The sequence below is a fragment of the Corvus hawaiiensis genome, chromosome 1 (assembly GCF_020740725.1).
Source record: "Corvus hawaiiensis isolate bCorHaw1 chromosome 1, bCorHaw1.pri.cur, whole genome shotgun sequence".
Lineage (NCBI taxonomy): Eukaryota > Metazoa > Chordata > Aves > Passeriformes > Corvidae > Corvus > Corvus hawaiiensis.
In genome coordinates this window covers 67132873-67147843 of record NC_063213.1, presented here as the reverse complement: position 1 = coordinate 67147843, position 14971 = coordinate 67132873, and the positions used below count along the sequence as shown (strand labels likewise).

Genomic DNA, 14971 nt, shown 5'->3' with positions numbered 1-14971 from the left:
AAAGGATTTTTTCAGTATATATTTGGGCTGAATGTGTAACTCATGAATGAATTATGGGCATCATTCCAAATATATGCTGACAATATGTCTTGCAGAACAAGAGCATTGATTATGCCAACGTCGAACTTTCAGAAATCCTGATTCAGGTCACAAAATACTGAAGTCGATTGCAACCCAAGAAGTTTACCAAAGGAAAAGAAAAAGCTTAAACTTTTATTTACTTTTCTTTTTGACTGTGGACCCCGAAGAGTCACATCCTTAAATTTTTTCTCTACAGCTGTATGATCAATAAGTGCACCATATTTAAATGAAAGTAGAGATAATCTTTCAACCACTTCATTGTAAAAATGTGTTGTTAGGAAAAAAATACCCAAACACCCTGATCTTTATAAAAATTGTAATAAAAATGTAAGAGCTGAAAATGATGTGATGTAAATGTTAGGGATTTCCACTTTAGTATGTTGCACCAGGTAGTTTTCAGCAATTTTATTAAGATAATTGATTTCCTTTCTCCACTTGTAAAGCCTTAATTAGTGAACTCTTTTTTCATTAATTCAGGTGAATTCAGTGGGGTCCAAGGATACATCTAGATTTGGTACAGACAAACCTAACCGTGTCTCTATATTAAAATACCTAGCCCAGATGTATCTCCCTGCTGGTCAAACAGAGATTTTGCCTCAGTGGCACCTGTGAGTGCACTCGGTCTGTGTGGGTCTATGGGAGAACTGTTGATGGATTGCCAGCACCAACACCTCCTTTATGTCAGGGAAGGAAATCATTGCTGATGGAGAAAAATTTCTCTGGAAGGTTCCATTTAAACACACTCAGTGACCAAGAAGCTGGGACCATGCTGGTGGCACCTTGCTGGCTGGCGTAGTCTCACCCATACTATGGCATCCCCAAAAAGGGCAGCCTGAGCATGATTCCTCTGATCCCATCTCCCTGCCAACACTCTCCTACTCCTGTGCAACTGTGTGTTGTTCTGAACACCTCATCCCCAGTACTGAGGGCATTTCTCCCTGGCTACCTGACCACACAGAACAGAACATCCCCCATTAGGGAAAGGTATGCATTTTACAGGAGGCAGCTTGACTTTAAAAAAGAGTAAATCTCTTCCCCTGGATGTTGTGAACCAGGATGAGGAACTGATGTCTACGGAGGTGACACGGCAGGGTAAGACACTCACGAGTTATGAGGGCAGATGTCAGTTCCAAGTGACATGTTTTCCATAACTTACTGCCTCTCTTTGTTTATCCATCAAATACAATCTATATAGCAACTGCTCATCTATTTAGTCCTGGCTAGAGCATAGAAATGCAAGTCAGACCTCAAATTTAGTTTGTCATTTGCCTTCTCAAAAGGAGATGTGATTTATGTTTATAATAAAGTATTTGAAATGTCATTTAATAGGAAAACAAATGGCAGTTGGATTCCCATGAGCAAGGAGAGAGGATTGTGAAACTTTGAATTAAGCGGTTCTATCTTATCACACTTTAAGTTACATATTTTTATTCTAATTGTAAAAATTATCTGCCTTGACATATCTTTTCCATTATTTTTGTTAAAGGGTATTCATCAGCGGTGTTAATGATGACACAAAATTTTAATATATGCATTAAACATTTAAGTTTTAATATGTTAACATGACACAGGATGTGAATAATAACAATGTTTTATATATGAAGTGAAAACATATTTTATGTTGGAAATAGTTAGAATGCCTGGCAAGTGACTTATATCCATAACAATTTCATTTAAATATTGCTTTTGCGCCCCATCTATCTTAGATGCAATTTTATAGTCCTTTTTAAAAATTCATTTCTGCATGACCTCTTTGAGGCTGCAACTTAGTGCCTCTAGCCTACATATTCAATTGCACTTGTACTTGTTCCCATTCAATTACCTTTCAAAGAGAAGAAACCAGCAAGTGCCCAGATCTGAACTGCATTTACTATTCTGGGACTTTTCAGGAATTACAACTTCTGTGCGGTTACACAGTAATAAGGCTAAAAGGCTAGAGAAAATCCATCAAATTGCTAAAATATGATGGTCTACCAGGTTTGATTTAGATCTTCATAATTTGGGACCTCTTGGAACAGCCAGGTAGTTCCTAATGTAAGACTATATTCCCTTGAATATCAGAAGATTATGATGCATATATACAACAGCTTTTCTTTTATTTCTTCATATCCTGCCTTCTGACTTGTGGCTTAAAAATGATTGCCCCAATAGCATTAGGGAAAGGGATATCTTTGAATGGATACATTGTAAAAGGAAAGGAAATGTTTTGGTCTTTTAATGTGCCTAAGTGGGAAAGTAATTTACAAAAACCTCTGCAGAATTTCCATCCTCTACAGGCCTATTATCATACGACCAAATTGTGCTGATGGAATGAAATCTCTGCTCTCTGACTTTATACATAGCATAAATTCAAGAGTAGTTTCCATTCATGATAGTGTATAAGCTTAAACAGACCTTGTATCCCAAAAGTTCACACTTGCAGTCTGTTAGGGCTGCAATGTGTATTAAAAATATATATATAAATCAGAAAACAGGCATCCTGGAGCTGCAAACAGGCTTCCCTGTATGGTGCCCATACTTATGATCTGGCTGAGAATTTACGACTCATCTCTGAGCACATTTCTCTCAGACAGCAGCAGACACTGCGGTCCAGCAGCAGGCTGCCTCCACCCCACCACCTCTGGCAGATGCAAGATGTCAAGGAAACAGATCAGGAAAAACACCAGAAAAGGACAGCAGATACTGCACATCCCACCTGGAAAAACTCTCTCTGCAAAAAGGCAGGGACTTTTTCTCTGCATCGAATTCCAGGTGAATGTGGCAGTGTGATATAATAAGCAATAGAGAGATACTAGGAAAATCATCATTTCAGAAAAGTAGCTAAAAATCTAGTACTGAATATGCAAATATTAAGATGCAGATGGTAAATATTTTTATCTTTAGACATACTAGCTATAATTTACTTCTCTGTTTATTTGTGTGTGGTATGTAATGTCAAGCATTTCAAATATTTATGGTCATGTTGGTTATAGTCCAGCTCTTTGATCTTCCCTACTCATACCGTTTACATGAAATTCCTTTAATAACCTTTTTTTTATTCTACATGCTATATATATACACACACAATTTTTAAGAGCACAAATGGATGGGTCAACATTTATTTTGAAGAGAAGTTTTTTCTATTTATTTAATTTTTTATTGATATCTTGTTTTAAAAAAGGGTAGGAATAAGTTTACAAGGGTCAGGAGAATTGTTCTGCCTCTGCAGACAATTCACCTACAGAGGTTCAGCCACTGATGGAAAATTGCAAAATGGAAGTAGTAGTACTTTTTTTCCTGTGGTGAATAATTTATGCTTGGGAATGGTTTCATCACCGAACACTCTTCAAGTCATTAAACTGAACTGAAGAAAATGGGGTGAAGTCATCATCAAGAAGGTCAATTTATGGAAATACTGTTATCTCTTTCACAGTATTATTAATACCTACTGACACCTTCACGTTCGGCGGGGTAAAGCCAATCATTAGCCTATAAGCTATAAGTAAGGTCTCAAGCACATGCTCCCAATGAGAACATCATTATTATAAAAGTGATCTGAATGCAGCAGGTATGAGAAGGAAAAGACAGTGAGACAGGAGGAAGAGGCAGCTCTTGATCTTAGAAAGTCATAAACATAAAACCTGATTTTGAGCAGGCTGCTGTATTTTTTGCCATGGATCTGCATGGTGCTGTTGTTACTAACTGCATATTGGTATCTATGTGGCAGATCACTTCAATGTCTGAAGAACAGCCACTCTGTAATTTTAGGAAGAATTAAACTTGGCAGAGGGTTAAAGGAAAAGGCTATTTGACTCCCTTTGAAATGTCTGTAGTTGTAATATTTACAACATTACCTACTAACATCTAGTTAAAGCACATTGGCACCTGGGAAAAGTTTCCTTCTGCATGTCCTACTGTGTTTAAATCAAATGACTTGCATGTAGATTACAGACACGTTAATCTTTGCAATCTGTCTGTCATGACTTAAGGCTCAGATAAGGCTACTTAGGATTTTTGGCAATGGTAATCACAAAGAGTGCAAGTTTAAGAATTTTCTTGGCTAAAAATGCTATTCTTTTGCATGAGTTTAAGAGGATACAGTGACAAGGCTATACACAGTACCTCTAGAAATAGCTCTGAAAAGTCTACATTCAACAACAAAAAAATTATAGCATTACACCTGCATTTCATATTTAAAATAAACATGAAATTGCTGTACACATCATGCTTTATGAGCTTAATAGGTAGCCAGTGCTACTTAATTTGACTTGCAATTTTTGCAAATCTGCTGATAATCCAAGTGCACTTCTCCAGGAAGAAACATAATAAATCTCAATCCTGAATAATACAGAATCCCTTCTTGTAATCAGTACAAATCATGCCTTTTATTTCAAAGGGATACGTACTGTTACTCCATTTTCTGAGACATGTAAAAAGAGTTTATCCATATTTTGTTTGTTTGTTTGTTTGTTTTAATGCAGTCTTCCAAACTGGAATCACAGTGTCCCAAAAGGGACTATCTGACACTGACATGATCAATAGGAATTTCTGAATGCATTGAATCTTTTCTATAAATGTGAGTTACATAAAAAAGTAAATATGGATTTTGGGTAATTTAAGAATATTATTTTCTAAGGGATTTAGCAGTAGCATCATAGAAATGCAGGAATGAAAATCATCTTTAAAACTCAGCTCCCCCTGCTTTGAGAGACTGTCAAGTATTCTCAGACCATCTGATTTTTGTCTAATCTGTTCATAGAGGTCTTCAATAACGAAGTAAAGAAGCTCCCTAGGCAGCCTCTTTCAGTCCTTAAAAGCCTTTGCAACTAGAAAGTTGGGGTTTTTTAATGTCTAATTTAATCTAATCGAACCTTTTTCTCCCTTTTGAAAAATTAAGGCAGTGATTTCTTTTTTACATTGGGTGAGCATGGAGAGTAACTCATGACTGTGCTCATTGTAGAATCTTTTTACATATTAGATGATTACTGAATTGCTCCTCTTTTCAAAATTGCTCTTTTCAAAACTAAACAAACCCATTTCTTTCAACCTTCTGTCACATTTTTAAACCTCTTAGCAGTGTTTATGCTCTTGGCCTCCACTCTAGTTAGCCTGCATCCTTTCTTAAAGTGCCATTCTCAAAACTGGATGATACATTTTAGCTGAAGTCCTGTTACTGCTGCACAGGACAGAATAAAGACATCCATCTCTAACTTATGGCAGAATGACACTGGTCTTTTGACTTGATATAACGTTCAAACATACTAAGATGTTTTAATTCATCATTGCTGCCAGATATTTTTCTCTTCAGCCATTTCACATTTTCTGTTGGTTTTCTTCCTTCCCATTCCTTAGAATTTCATATTGTTGGTTTTGGAGTATTTCAGTAACATTTTTAGGATGGCTGTGAGTACTAATCTTGTCCTCCCAAGTGCTTGGAATCCCTCCCAGAAAGATGCCATCTGCCAGTTTTATATGTATTCCATAATTCATTGTCCAAGTCAGTAATGTGACTGTTCAATAGATTGGACCCGACAACAAATTTGTTGTGAGAGTTTTATAGCAAATTGCTAAAACTGACAAATTTTAGAGTTTATTTTGATTGGAACCCTCCACTCAATTCATTTGTTCATAATGGCCAATCTACAGCAACATATGAAGATTTGTATCCTTATTCCTTTACAAAGGTCAGCATCCATAAGTAGCTGTGTCAGAATCATGTCTTTCATAAATTGCACATAGAAACAATAGTGCCACTGCTTTTTCTTTTCATTTTTTCTTCAGTTCCTTACAGGAGAAAAATGCTAACTACGTAAGTTCTTTGTCATGTTCTCTTTGACCAGATTTATGACACGCCTTTGCAGAGACTTGGAAATAACTTTTGGGTTTACCACTGAAATTATAGCTCATGATCTATAATTTCCTACAGCATTTCAATATGAACTGGTAAAACTGTCACTAGCAGAGTTTCTATGTACTGCACAAAATGTTCTTTTCTTACATATAGCATACAGTAATTTAAAAAAATGGGAGTGTAGATGTATGCATGACACTTGTTTTGCACTTGGGATTTGCATTCAAAGAAATGCATACGATTGTTGACTCATAAAGTAGATTAATTTGGAGGGCCACTGCTTACCAACTTCCCCCACTAATTTCCCCCACTAATTTCCCCACATTGCCACTAGTAAAACTGTACAGGAATAATGCACCTAATTCACTTAAGTGTTTTTGTAAATATTACTGACTGGCTGTCTCTCTGGGTGCTCAAATGCCTTTTCATATCTGGCCCCTAATAAATAATGAAATGTAGATGTTGCCCTCAGCTTACCAGTTTTGCTTTAGCATTGCTTGCATCCTGCCTGTCAACTGGATTTAGTATATTTGCATAATTATGTTTCATTCATTCACTACTGGATTTTTTTAAACAAGAAAGGGAAAACCAAACCAAACAAGGAAGCAGGGAACAGCCTATCTGCATGAGGCATTTAAATGCCTCCTGCTAGGCATGTTTGAGCAGATCCTATTTATGCATTTAGTTTGAAAAAAAGTAAAACATTTAAGGTAATTAAAATAATTCTGAATTCAATTTTAAATCCTGCTGGCATTATTTAGTATTCTATGAGAACTGTCATGCAAAGCAAAAAAAAAAAAGGAGGGTAAATAATCTTTTCCCAGTACAGTGAAGTAGTCCTACTGCTACTGAAATGTGTAACAAAACTTCTGGGGTCTTTTGGAAGAACAGCAAGTAACGTCAAGCTTTTTTATAAGTCTGATTCTTAAAAAAATTCACAGCAGTTCAGTGACTGAGAATCCTCTTTAACTGCCAAGTTCAGGGTGACCAAAGCTGCATATAATAAAAACTTTGCTTCTGCTAACTTGAGGATCAGAAGCTGGGAACAAATCTTGATATTTTCTGCAGGAATAGAATTATTTCTGTCATTGTAAACTGGGTAATTCCAATGCACAATCAAGAAAGGGTTTAGTATAACTTTGCAGGGACGTACTCCGGAAACACAAAAGAAAAGAAGAGTAGCTTTGCGCTCGTGGAAGAAAGGTTACAGAGGGTTAGTCTAGCAGTCAGACAAAAAACATTCCATTTTCAATGGATCCAGAAGGGAAAAACAGGAAAGGAGAAATTAAAAGGGAAGAAGGAAAATGTGAAAAAAGTAAGATTAATTTTTCCTTCCAACATCTTCAGGTCTAAAGCTGGTTAATTTACTCCTAGACCATAGAAAAAAAGAGCCATAACAGAAGCATAGAAAATAGGCTTCATTATAGGATCCTGTGTTTCAGAACATCTGGTCTGTCCTTCCACCTTTCTGATGGGAATAACTATACATACATGAAAGTGTCTTCCCAATGCATTTTTAAAAATCTTGACTGATGCATGAAATTCAACATCTTCTCTTGGCAATGTATCCTGGTGTTTCATTACTTGTATCACAAGAAATGTTTTACCTGAAATCTAAACCTAAGCTGCTCTTATTTGAAATAACTTTTTCCTTTATCCTCAGTGGACATGAAAAGATGTTTTTCACTCCTTTGTAAGTAGCCAGATTGTTACCATTTTCCTGTTGCTGCCTGTTTTGAGCTTCCCATCCCCCCTCCCAAAGACATGTGCTCCGAGTTCCTTTGTTCCAAGCGCGGGCAAAGCCAAATGTAACTCAGACTCTTCAGCAGTGTCTGATTGGCCGCTCACCCCGGGTCCGCCCCCAGTCATCCCCTTGCCCCTTCTCCGAATAAAAAGATGGTCGAGGGGAGGCAAAGGCCCTCTCTCAGCTCAGCTACCTTCCTGTAAACATCTCTGGTCGTCTGTCTCATTTGAAGGCTTCTAACTGCAGGGAATTGAGCGAGCAGGGAGCTATATTTCTCCCTCTTTGCTTCTGCTGATGGTATTTGCTTTGCAGCTGATTCAGGTACCGATTTTAGAGCTACTAAAGTGCTAGATCGCCCGTGCTACCTCTCAAGGCTGCTCGAGGCTTTCTAAGGCATTGAAATACAAGCGCTAGCCGGTATAAAGCTGAAAAGATACCTTTACATTTGGCGCCCAGCGTGCTATCTCTGAACTCCGGTTCTGAGAGACTTTCAGGGTGTCCCGGCAGCTGTGTGTCTGCTGGAGTTAGCTCTGCACGTCCTGCTGTGTCAGCTCTGTGTGGCGAGGTGTTACTTTTTGTGTAACATCGAGCCCAGAGCCTCAGCCTGTACCCTCCCCCACGCCACGTGGCGAGGGAACGGCTGGAAAGCAGAAGACCCTTCTCGCGTTTTTTTTTTCTCCGGACCTGCTTTCCTGTGATAAATCCAGAATTCTGGTGAGTATTTCCCTGCTGGTTTAGGGGCTCCTGTCTTAAGCTGGTGCCGGTGTAAACTTTCTCTTTTTTTTCCTCCTTTTTCGTGAGTAAGGGGTTGAGGTTTCGTGTGCATTCATAATGGGATCTGAAGTTTCTGCACACCATAGAGAAATATACCACCAAGTTCAAAGTTACCTTTCTTTAACTGGGCATAAATACCCTAAAAATCTAGTTCAATCTTTTGTACAATGGCTTTTTCAGTACTTTCCTAATCTGAACTCCGAAGACATAAGATCTGCTGAATTTTGGGATAAGGTGGGGAGAAAACTCTCCTCTCTGAGGCGTGCAGGAGATGAAACAGTTTCAAAATTCTTTCCTCTCCTGTTACTAAGTTATGCTTTGCCGGAGAAAAAGGCAGTACATGAAAAGCCACTGCAAAACCCCCCTGTTAATTCCCTCATACCCTCTTCCAACCCCTGTGTCCCGGACCCCTCTTCCCCTACGCTGGAAAACACAGCTAGAGCAGACTGCTTCTCAGCACAGGAGAGCTATCGTCCTCCTGGCTCACCCGTGTTTCCTCAGCACCCTGCCTTGGATGGGAATCCGGAGCCCATCCCAGGACCTTCCCAACCCCTCTTCTCCACTCCCTTTTCCCCAGTTTCTAGCCCTCATGTTTCAAGCGCGCGTAAAAACCCCTTCTCCCCTGATCTCTTTGTTCCCAGGGTCAGCCATTGCCACGTGCTCGCAGCCCGGGAAAAAACCCCTCCCCCCAACCGCTTTTCTCCCAGTTTGTTTGTCTCCAGTAATGGCGGACGCAATGGTCCTTCCTCTCCAAACTACACCTCCCACAATCCCTTTCTCCCCCATCCCACAAATCCCTTCTTGTCCCCATCCCCTCCCACTCCTGCGTCACACCTTGACCCCGCCCCCAACCCCGTCCCCACAGCGTCGTGTTTCACCCCTCCCTCTGTTCCCACCCATGGCTCAAGTGCCGCCCCTGCCTCCCACAACCCCGCCCCCGACCCCTCCCCTCCTCCGGCCGTGTCCCCGCCTCCACTCCCCGCCCCTGCCCCTCCACTCCCCGCCCCTGCCCCTCCACTCCCCGCCCCTGCTTCCCATTGTCCCGCCCCAGGTTCCCACAGTCCTGTGACTGCCCCTCTGAATCCGAGAACCCATGGCTACCAGGAAGTAACTCCAACTGCTTCTACTACACTCTCTTGTACTAGCAATGGAGCTAACCCTGACTGGAAACCCCTTTCTTATTCTGATATTAAGGATTTGTGCAAGGCAATTAAGGAGTTTGGAATGCATAGTAATTATTTTAAGAGCCTTTTAAGTGCTACTTTTGCAACTCACTTACTTGTACCTCATGATTTACTTACATTAATGCAAACTCTTCTCACACCTGGTGATTTTATGGTGTGGAAAAAGCAATGGAAAATAATTTTATCTGATTTATTGAAAATTTTGTGGCAAACTCCAGATAATTACCTGGATTTTGAAAACAATTATATCACATTAAACCTTTTATCTGGTGACAATAATATGGCAAATCCTCAAAAACAAGCAATGCTTATCCCTCGTCCAGTTCTTACTGAAATCACACGTGCTGCTGAAAAGGCCTTAACATTATTACCATCTCAAACTCCTAATTCTCATTATACCACCATTAAGCAATTGCCAAATGAAAATATTATTCACTTTTATAACCGTTTGTACGAAGCTGTCTCTTCCCAGGTCCCTAATCCTGACCTCCAACAAGCACTCCTACTCGAACTTCTCCAAGTTAATACGAATGATGCTTGCAAACAAGTCATTCTCACTCTCCCGCTGTATCCTCCTCCTACTGTTGAATGCATCCTCGAAGTCTGTACGAAGAAGGTGCAGCTGAACACAGCTGCTCCCTTTTTGAAAAAAGTGGGGATGGTTGGGGAGGTTGTGGAGAATGTTACAGGTACAGGAGAAACTCAATCGCGCGGTAACTTTGTATGCTATCATTGTCAGAAAAAGGGACATGTAGCTCGCAATTGCAGAGCAATTATAACTGCTGATAAAAACTCTCCAAAGACTGTTTCCCCAGGTCAACAGCAGGGAAACTAGCGACTCAACGCGTCCTAACAGCTCCGCGTTCAGACATAAATAGGGCTGCAGACAAAGCAACTTGGACTTCTGGACTCAGGTTTAAGGTAACCTGTGATAAAGCACACCATTTCAACAACAACAAACAGACTGTAATACCCATTTCATTCCAGAATGTGGACCACATGCCAGAATTTACATACCTTTTTGTTATTGGGGATACTCGGGAAACACCTGCTGGGATAGAGGTTACACCTACACTCATGAAAATGGATCAGAACGGGTGTTCTAACCTAATGGTACAATGTATATATCCACCGTACTTTATGCCTAAAGGTCAAGTCATTGCACAGGCCTTTCCACTGCCCAAATACCTGCCCACAGATGGTCATATCCCAGCCATCTGTTGGACTGAGGTTTTGGGAAATGACAAACCTGTAATAGAATGTAAGCTCCGTTACAAATCACATAAAATCAGTATCATGGGAATGTTAGACACAGGTGCTGATGTGTCTGTCATTCCATTTGATAAGTGGCCTACGCAATGGGAATTGCAATCTCAGGGCATCATACAAGGGATTGGAGGTACCCAAATTGCAAAGCAGTCCAAACACACCATCCAAATTGAAGGTCCTGAAGGACAAATAGCGACACTTTGTCCGTATGTCCTAGACACCAAATTCACCCTGTGGGGAAGGGATGCCATGTCTCAGTGGGGAACAAAAATTGATATCACGCCTAGACATCAAAATTTTCCCTTGCAGGCCACTGAAGCAGAGTGCCATCCACATAAATTAACTTGGAAAACAGATGAACCCGTGTGGGTTAACCAGTGGTCGTTAAAAAAAGAAAACTTAGAGGCACTCAAAACATTAGTGGCTGAACAATTGGCTAAAGGAAATATAGTTCCAACTAACAGCCCATGGAACACACCCGTGTTTGTAATACAAAAACCGGGAAAGAACAAATATAGGCTACTCCAAGATCTTAGAGAAGTTAATAAGGTTATTGAAGACATGGGACCCCTTCAACCAGGTATGCCATCACCTTCAATGCTCCCACAACATTGGCATTTAGCTGTTCTTGACATTAAAGATTGCTTCTTTCATATTCCACTCCACCCTGCAGATGCCCCTCGATTTGCATTTTCTGTACCATCTCTTAATCATGAAACTCCCATGGAACGTTATCATTGGCTTGTGCTTCCCCAAGGTATGAAAAATTCCCCAACTCTCTGCCAAGAGTATATTGCTAAAATTCTATCTCCCATCCGTGCCAAAGCAGAGAAAGCCATCATCCTGCATTACATGGATGATGTGCTGGTGTGTGCTCCCAATAATCAGTATCTCGAGCAGACACTTAACATGGTGGTTGAGGCCCTTGAGGCCAAGGGCTTTGAATTACAACCTGAAAAAATGCAGAGAACAAGCCCTTGGAAATACCTCGGACTCAAAATCACAGAAACCTCTATCACCCCAACACCTGTCACCATTAATAATAACCCAAAAACATTAGAGGAAGTGCAACAGATCTGTGGGACACTGAAGTATTTAAGGTCCTGGTTAGGACTCACCACAGAGGATGTAGCTCCTATTGCAAACCTAATAAAAGGGGAAGGCGGTCCAGCATCCCCTAGATCCCTGACAGAAGAGGCAAGGCAGTCTCTCAAAAAGATACAAGAGCTCATTTCCACCAGACAAGCACACAGGTATCAGCCCTCCCTACCCTTTAAGCTTGTCATTCTAGGGAAGGTACCACGCTTTCATGGCCTCATATTTCAGTGGGACAAAGAGCAGAAGGAACCCCTCATCATAATTGAATGGGTATTCCTTCCACTCCAACCTCCTAAAACCATCACACAGCCACAAGAACTAATGGCAAAAATTATCATGAAGGGTAGAGCAAGGCTCCGCACCCTGGCAGGATGTGACTTTGCATGCATCTATTTACCTGTAACAACTGACGCATTAGATCACCTGCTCCAAAATAATATAAATTTACAATTTGCATTAGATAGTTACTCAGGCCAAATCTCAAATCATTACCCAAAACATGACATGTTTAATCTGCCATTCTCTTTCATCCCTCGAGAGATTCAAAGTAGAAAACCCCTCGATGCGATTACCGTTTTTACTGATGCCTCAGGAAAAAGTAAAAAGTCCGTGGTCACATGGAAAAATCCAAAGACGCAAAAGTGGGAATCTGACATCGAGGTAATCCAGGGATCACCACAAGTAGCTGAATTAGCAGCTGTTGTTAGAGCATTTGAGAGGTTCAAAGAGCCCTTTAATTTGGTCACAGACTCAGCATATGTAGCTGGAGTAACTGTTAGAGCTGAGCATGCTCTCCTAAAAGAAATCTCAAACAAGAAAATTTATGATTTACTCTCAAAATTAATTTATCTGGTTTCCCACAGAGAGCATCCCTATTTTGTCATGCATGTGAGGTCACATACAAACCTGCCAGGATTTATTGCAGAAGGTAATCGTAGAGCTGATGCTCTGGCTATGCCAGCAGACATAGTTCTATCAGCCGACTTACCAAAGCTCCCCCAAGTTTTTGAACAAGCAAAATTGAGCCATGCCATGTACCATCAAAATATTCCCGCTCTTATCCGCATGTTCCATCTGTCGCGGACACAGGCAAAAGCAATAGTGGCAACGTGTCCCAACTGCCAGAAGCTACAGCTTCCATCACTGGGCATGGGGGTCAATCCCAGAGGTATTAATAGCGGTGAAGTGTGGCAAATGGACGTCACACATTTCCCTGAATTTGAGAGATTAAAATACGTTCATGTTTCTATTGATACCTTCTCTGGTGCTATGTATGCCTCTGCACATGCAGGTGAAAAGGCTAAGGACGTTGAAAAACATCTTGTCCAAGCTTTTGCTGTGCTCGGTATACCTGAGGAGATAAAAACTGATAATGGACCTGCCTACACCTCCCAGGAGTTTAAAAACTTTCGCCAGCAGTGGGGATTTCGACATGTTACAGGTATTCCTCACTCCCCAACTGGACAAGGCATTGTTGAACGTGCCCATCAAACCCTCAAGCGAATGCTGCTACAACAATCAGGGACCACCAAACTCAACTCGCCTGTCCTCAGACTCAGCAAAGCACTGTTTACCATAAACTTCCTGAATGGCACCTTTGAGGATCCAAACCCTCCCATCTATCGTCATTTCCAGAACACCAGGAGACAGAAACTGCAGGAAAATCCAGAAGTCCTGATCCGAGACCCAGAGACTCAAAAAATCCAAGGACCGTACAAACTTGTGACTTGGGGACGTGGGTATGCCAGTGTATCTACCCCTCAAGGACTGAGATGGATCCCAGGGAAGTGGGTAAAACCTTATGTCACTTCCTCAAAAGTTAAGGAGGTTAAAACTGCCTCCTGGAAGAGACGCCGTAAAAAGAATCCTGATTTTGCACCTTCATGTAAACCCCCTACTGCAGATCTTTATGTTAATCCCTTAAGTTAAGTTGCACTGTTTTGCACTCAGGTTTTTGCACTGTATTTTGTAAATCTTTGTCCTGATACTCCATACCATAGATGTCCTGACTAAACCCCTGAGTTTTTGACTGGGGAACTAGTTTAAAGGCATCCTAGGTACTGTCGAGTTGTAGGGACGATAGATTACAATTATATTTTGCACTATTGTTTTGTTACTGTTCTATGCACTTTTAAGTTACTAAGAGTTAAAACCCAGCTTTAAAGAAAAAAAAATAGGGAATTGTTGCTGCCTGTTTTGAGCTTCCCATCCCCCCTCCCAAAGACATGTGCTCCGAGTTCCTTTGTTCCAAGCGCGGGCAAAGCCAAATGTAACTCAGACTCTTCAGCAGTGTCTGATTGGCCGCTCACCCCGGGTCCGCCCCCAGTCATCCCCTTGCCCCTTCTCCGAATAAAAAGATGGTCGAGGGGAGGCAAAGGCCCTCTCTCAGCTCAGCTACCTTCCTGTAAACATCTCTGGTCGTCTGTCTCATTTGAAGGCTTCTAACTGCAGGGAATTGAGCGAGCAGGGAGCTATATTTCTCCCTCTTTGCTTCTGCTGATGGTATTTGCTTTGCAGCTGATTCAGGTACCGATTTTAGAGCTACTAAAGTGCTAGATCGCCCGTGCTACCTCTCAAGGCTGCTCGAGGCTTTCTAAGGCATTGAAATACAAGCGCTAGCCGGTATAAAGCTGAAAAGATACCTTTACATTTTCCCCCTGCTTAGTTTTATTTAGCAGTTGCTTTTGACCACCACCAGCAGACTACCAGTCTTTCTTTACATTCCATGTGCTTTGGGTTCATTCTTTTTGAATTCTCATTGTTTCTTCCTGGACTCCCTCCATCTGATCTGAACCTTTCCCTCCCCGTGAGGATGGCATATGTTCCTATATCCTGTGGCCTCTAGGTGGAAAAGGAAAGATATGGCTTATCACACATCTTTGATTTAAACCTGAAAAATCAGCGTGATTTCTTTAAAAGTGATAATTTCTGTCCTCACAGGGAGGTGATGTTATGCACTGTTTCATTGATGTAAGGCATGCTTTTCTTCTA

At 41.0% G+C, this 14971-nt stretch overlaps 1 long non-coding RNA gene across 1 annotated transcript in view; it reads right to left on the bottom strand.

The window, feature by feature from the left end:
* The window catches only part of LOC125335253, a 51255-nt gene that overhangs the window by 28600 nt on the left and 7684 nt on the right, over nt 1-14971 (bottom strand). The window lies entirely within an intron of this gene.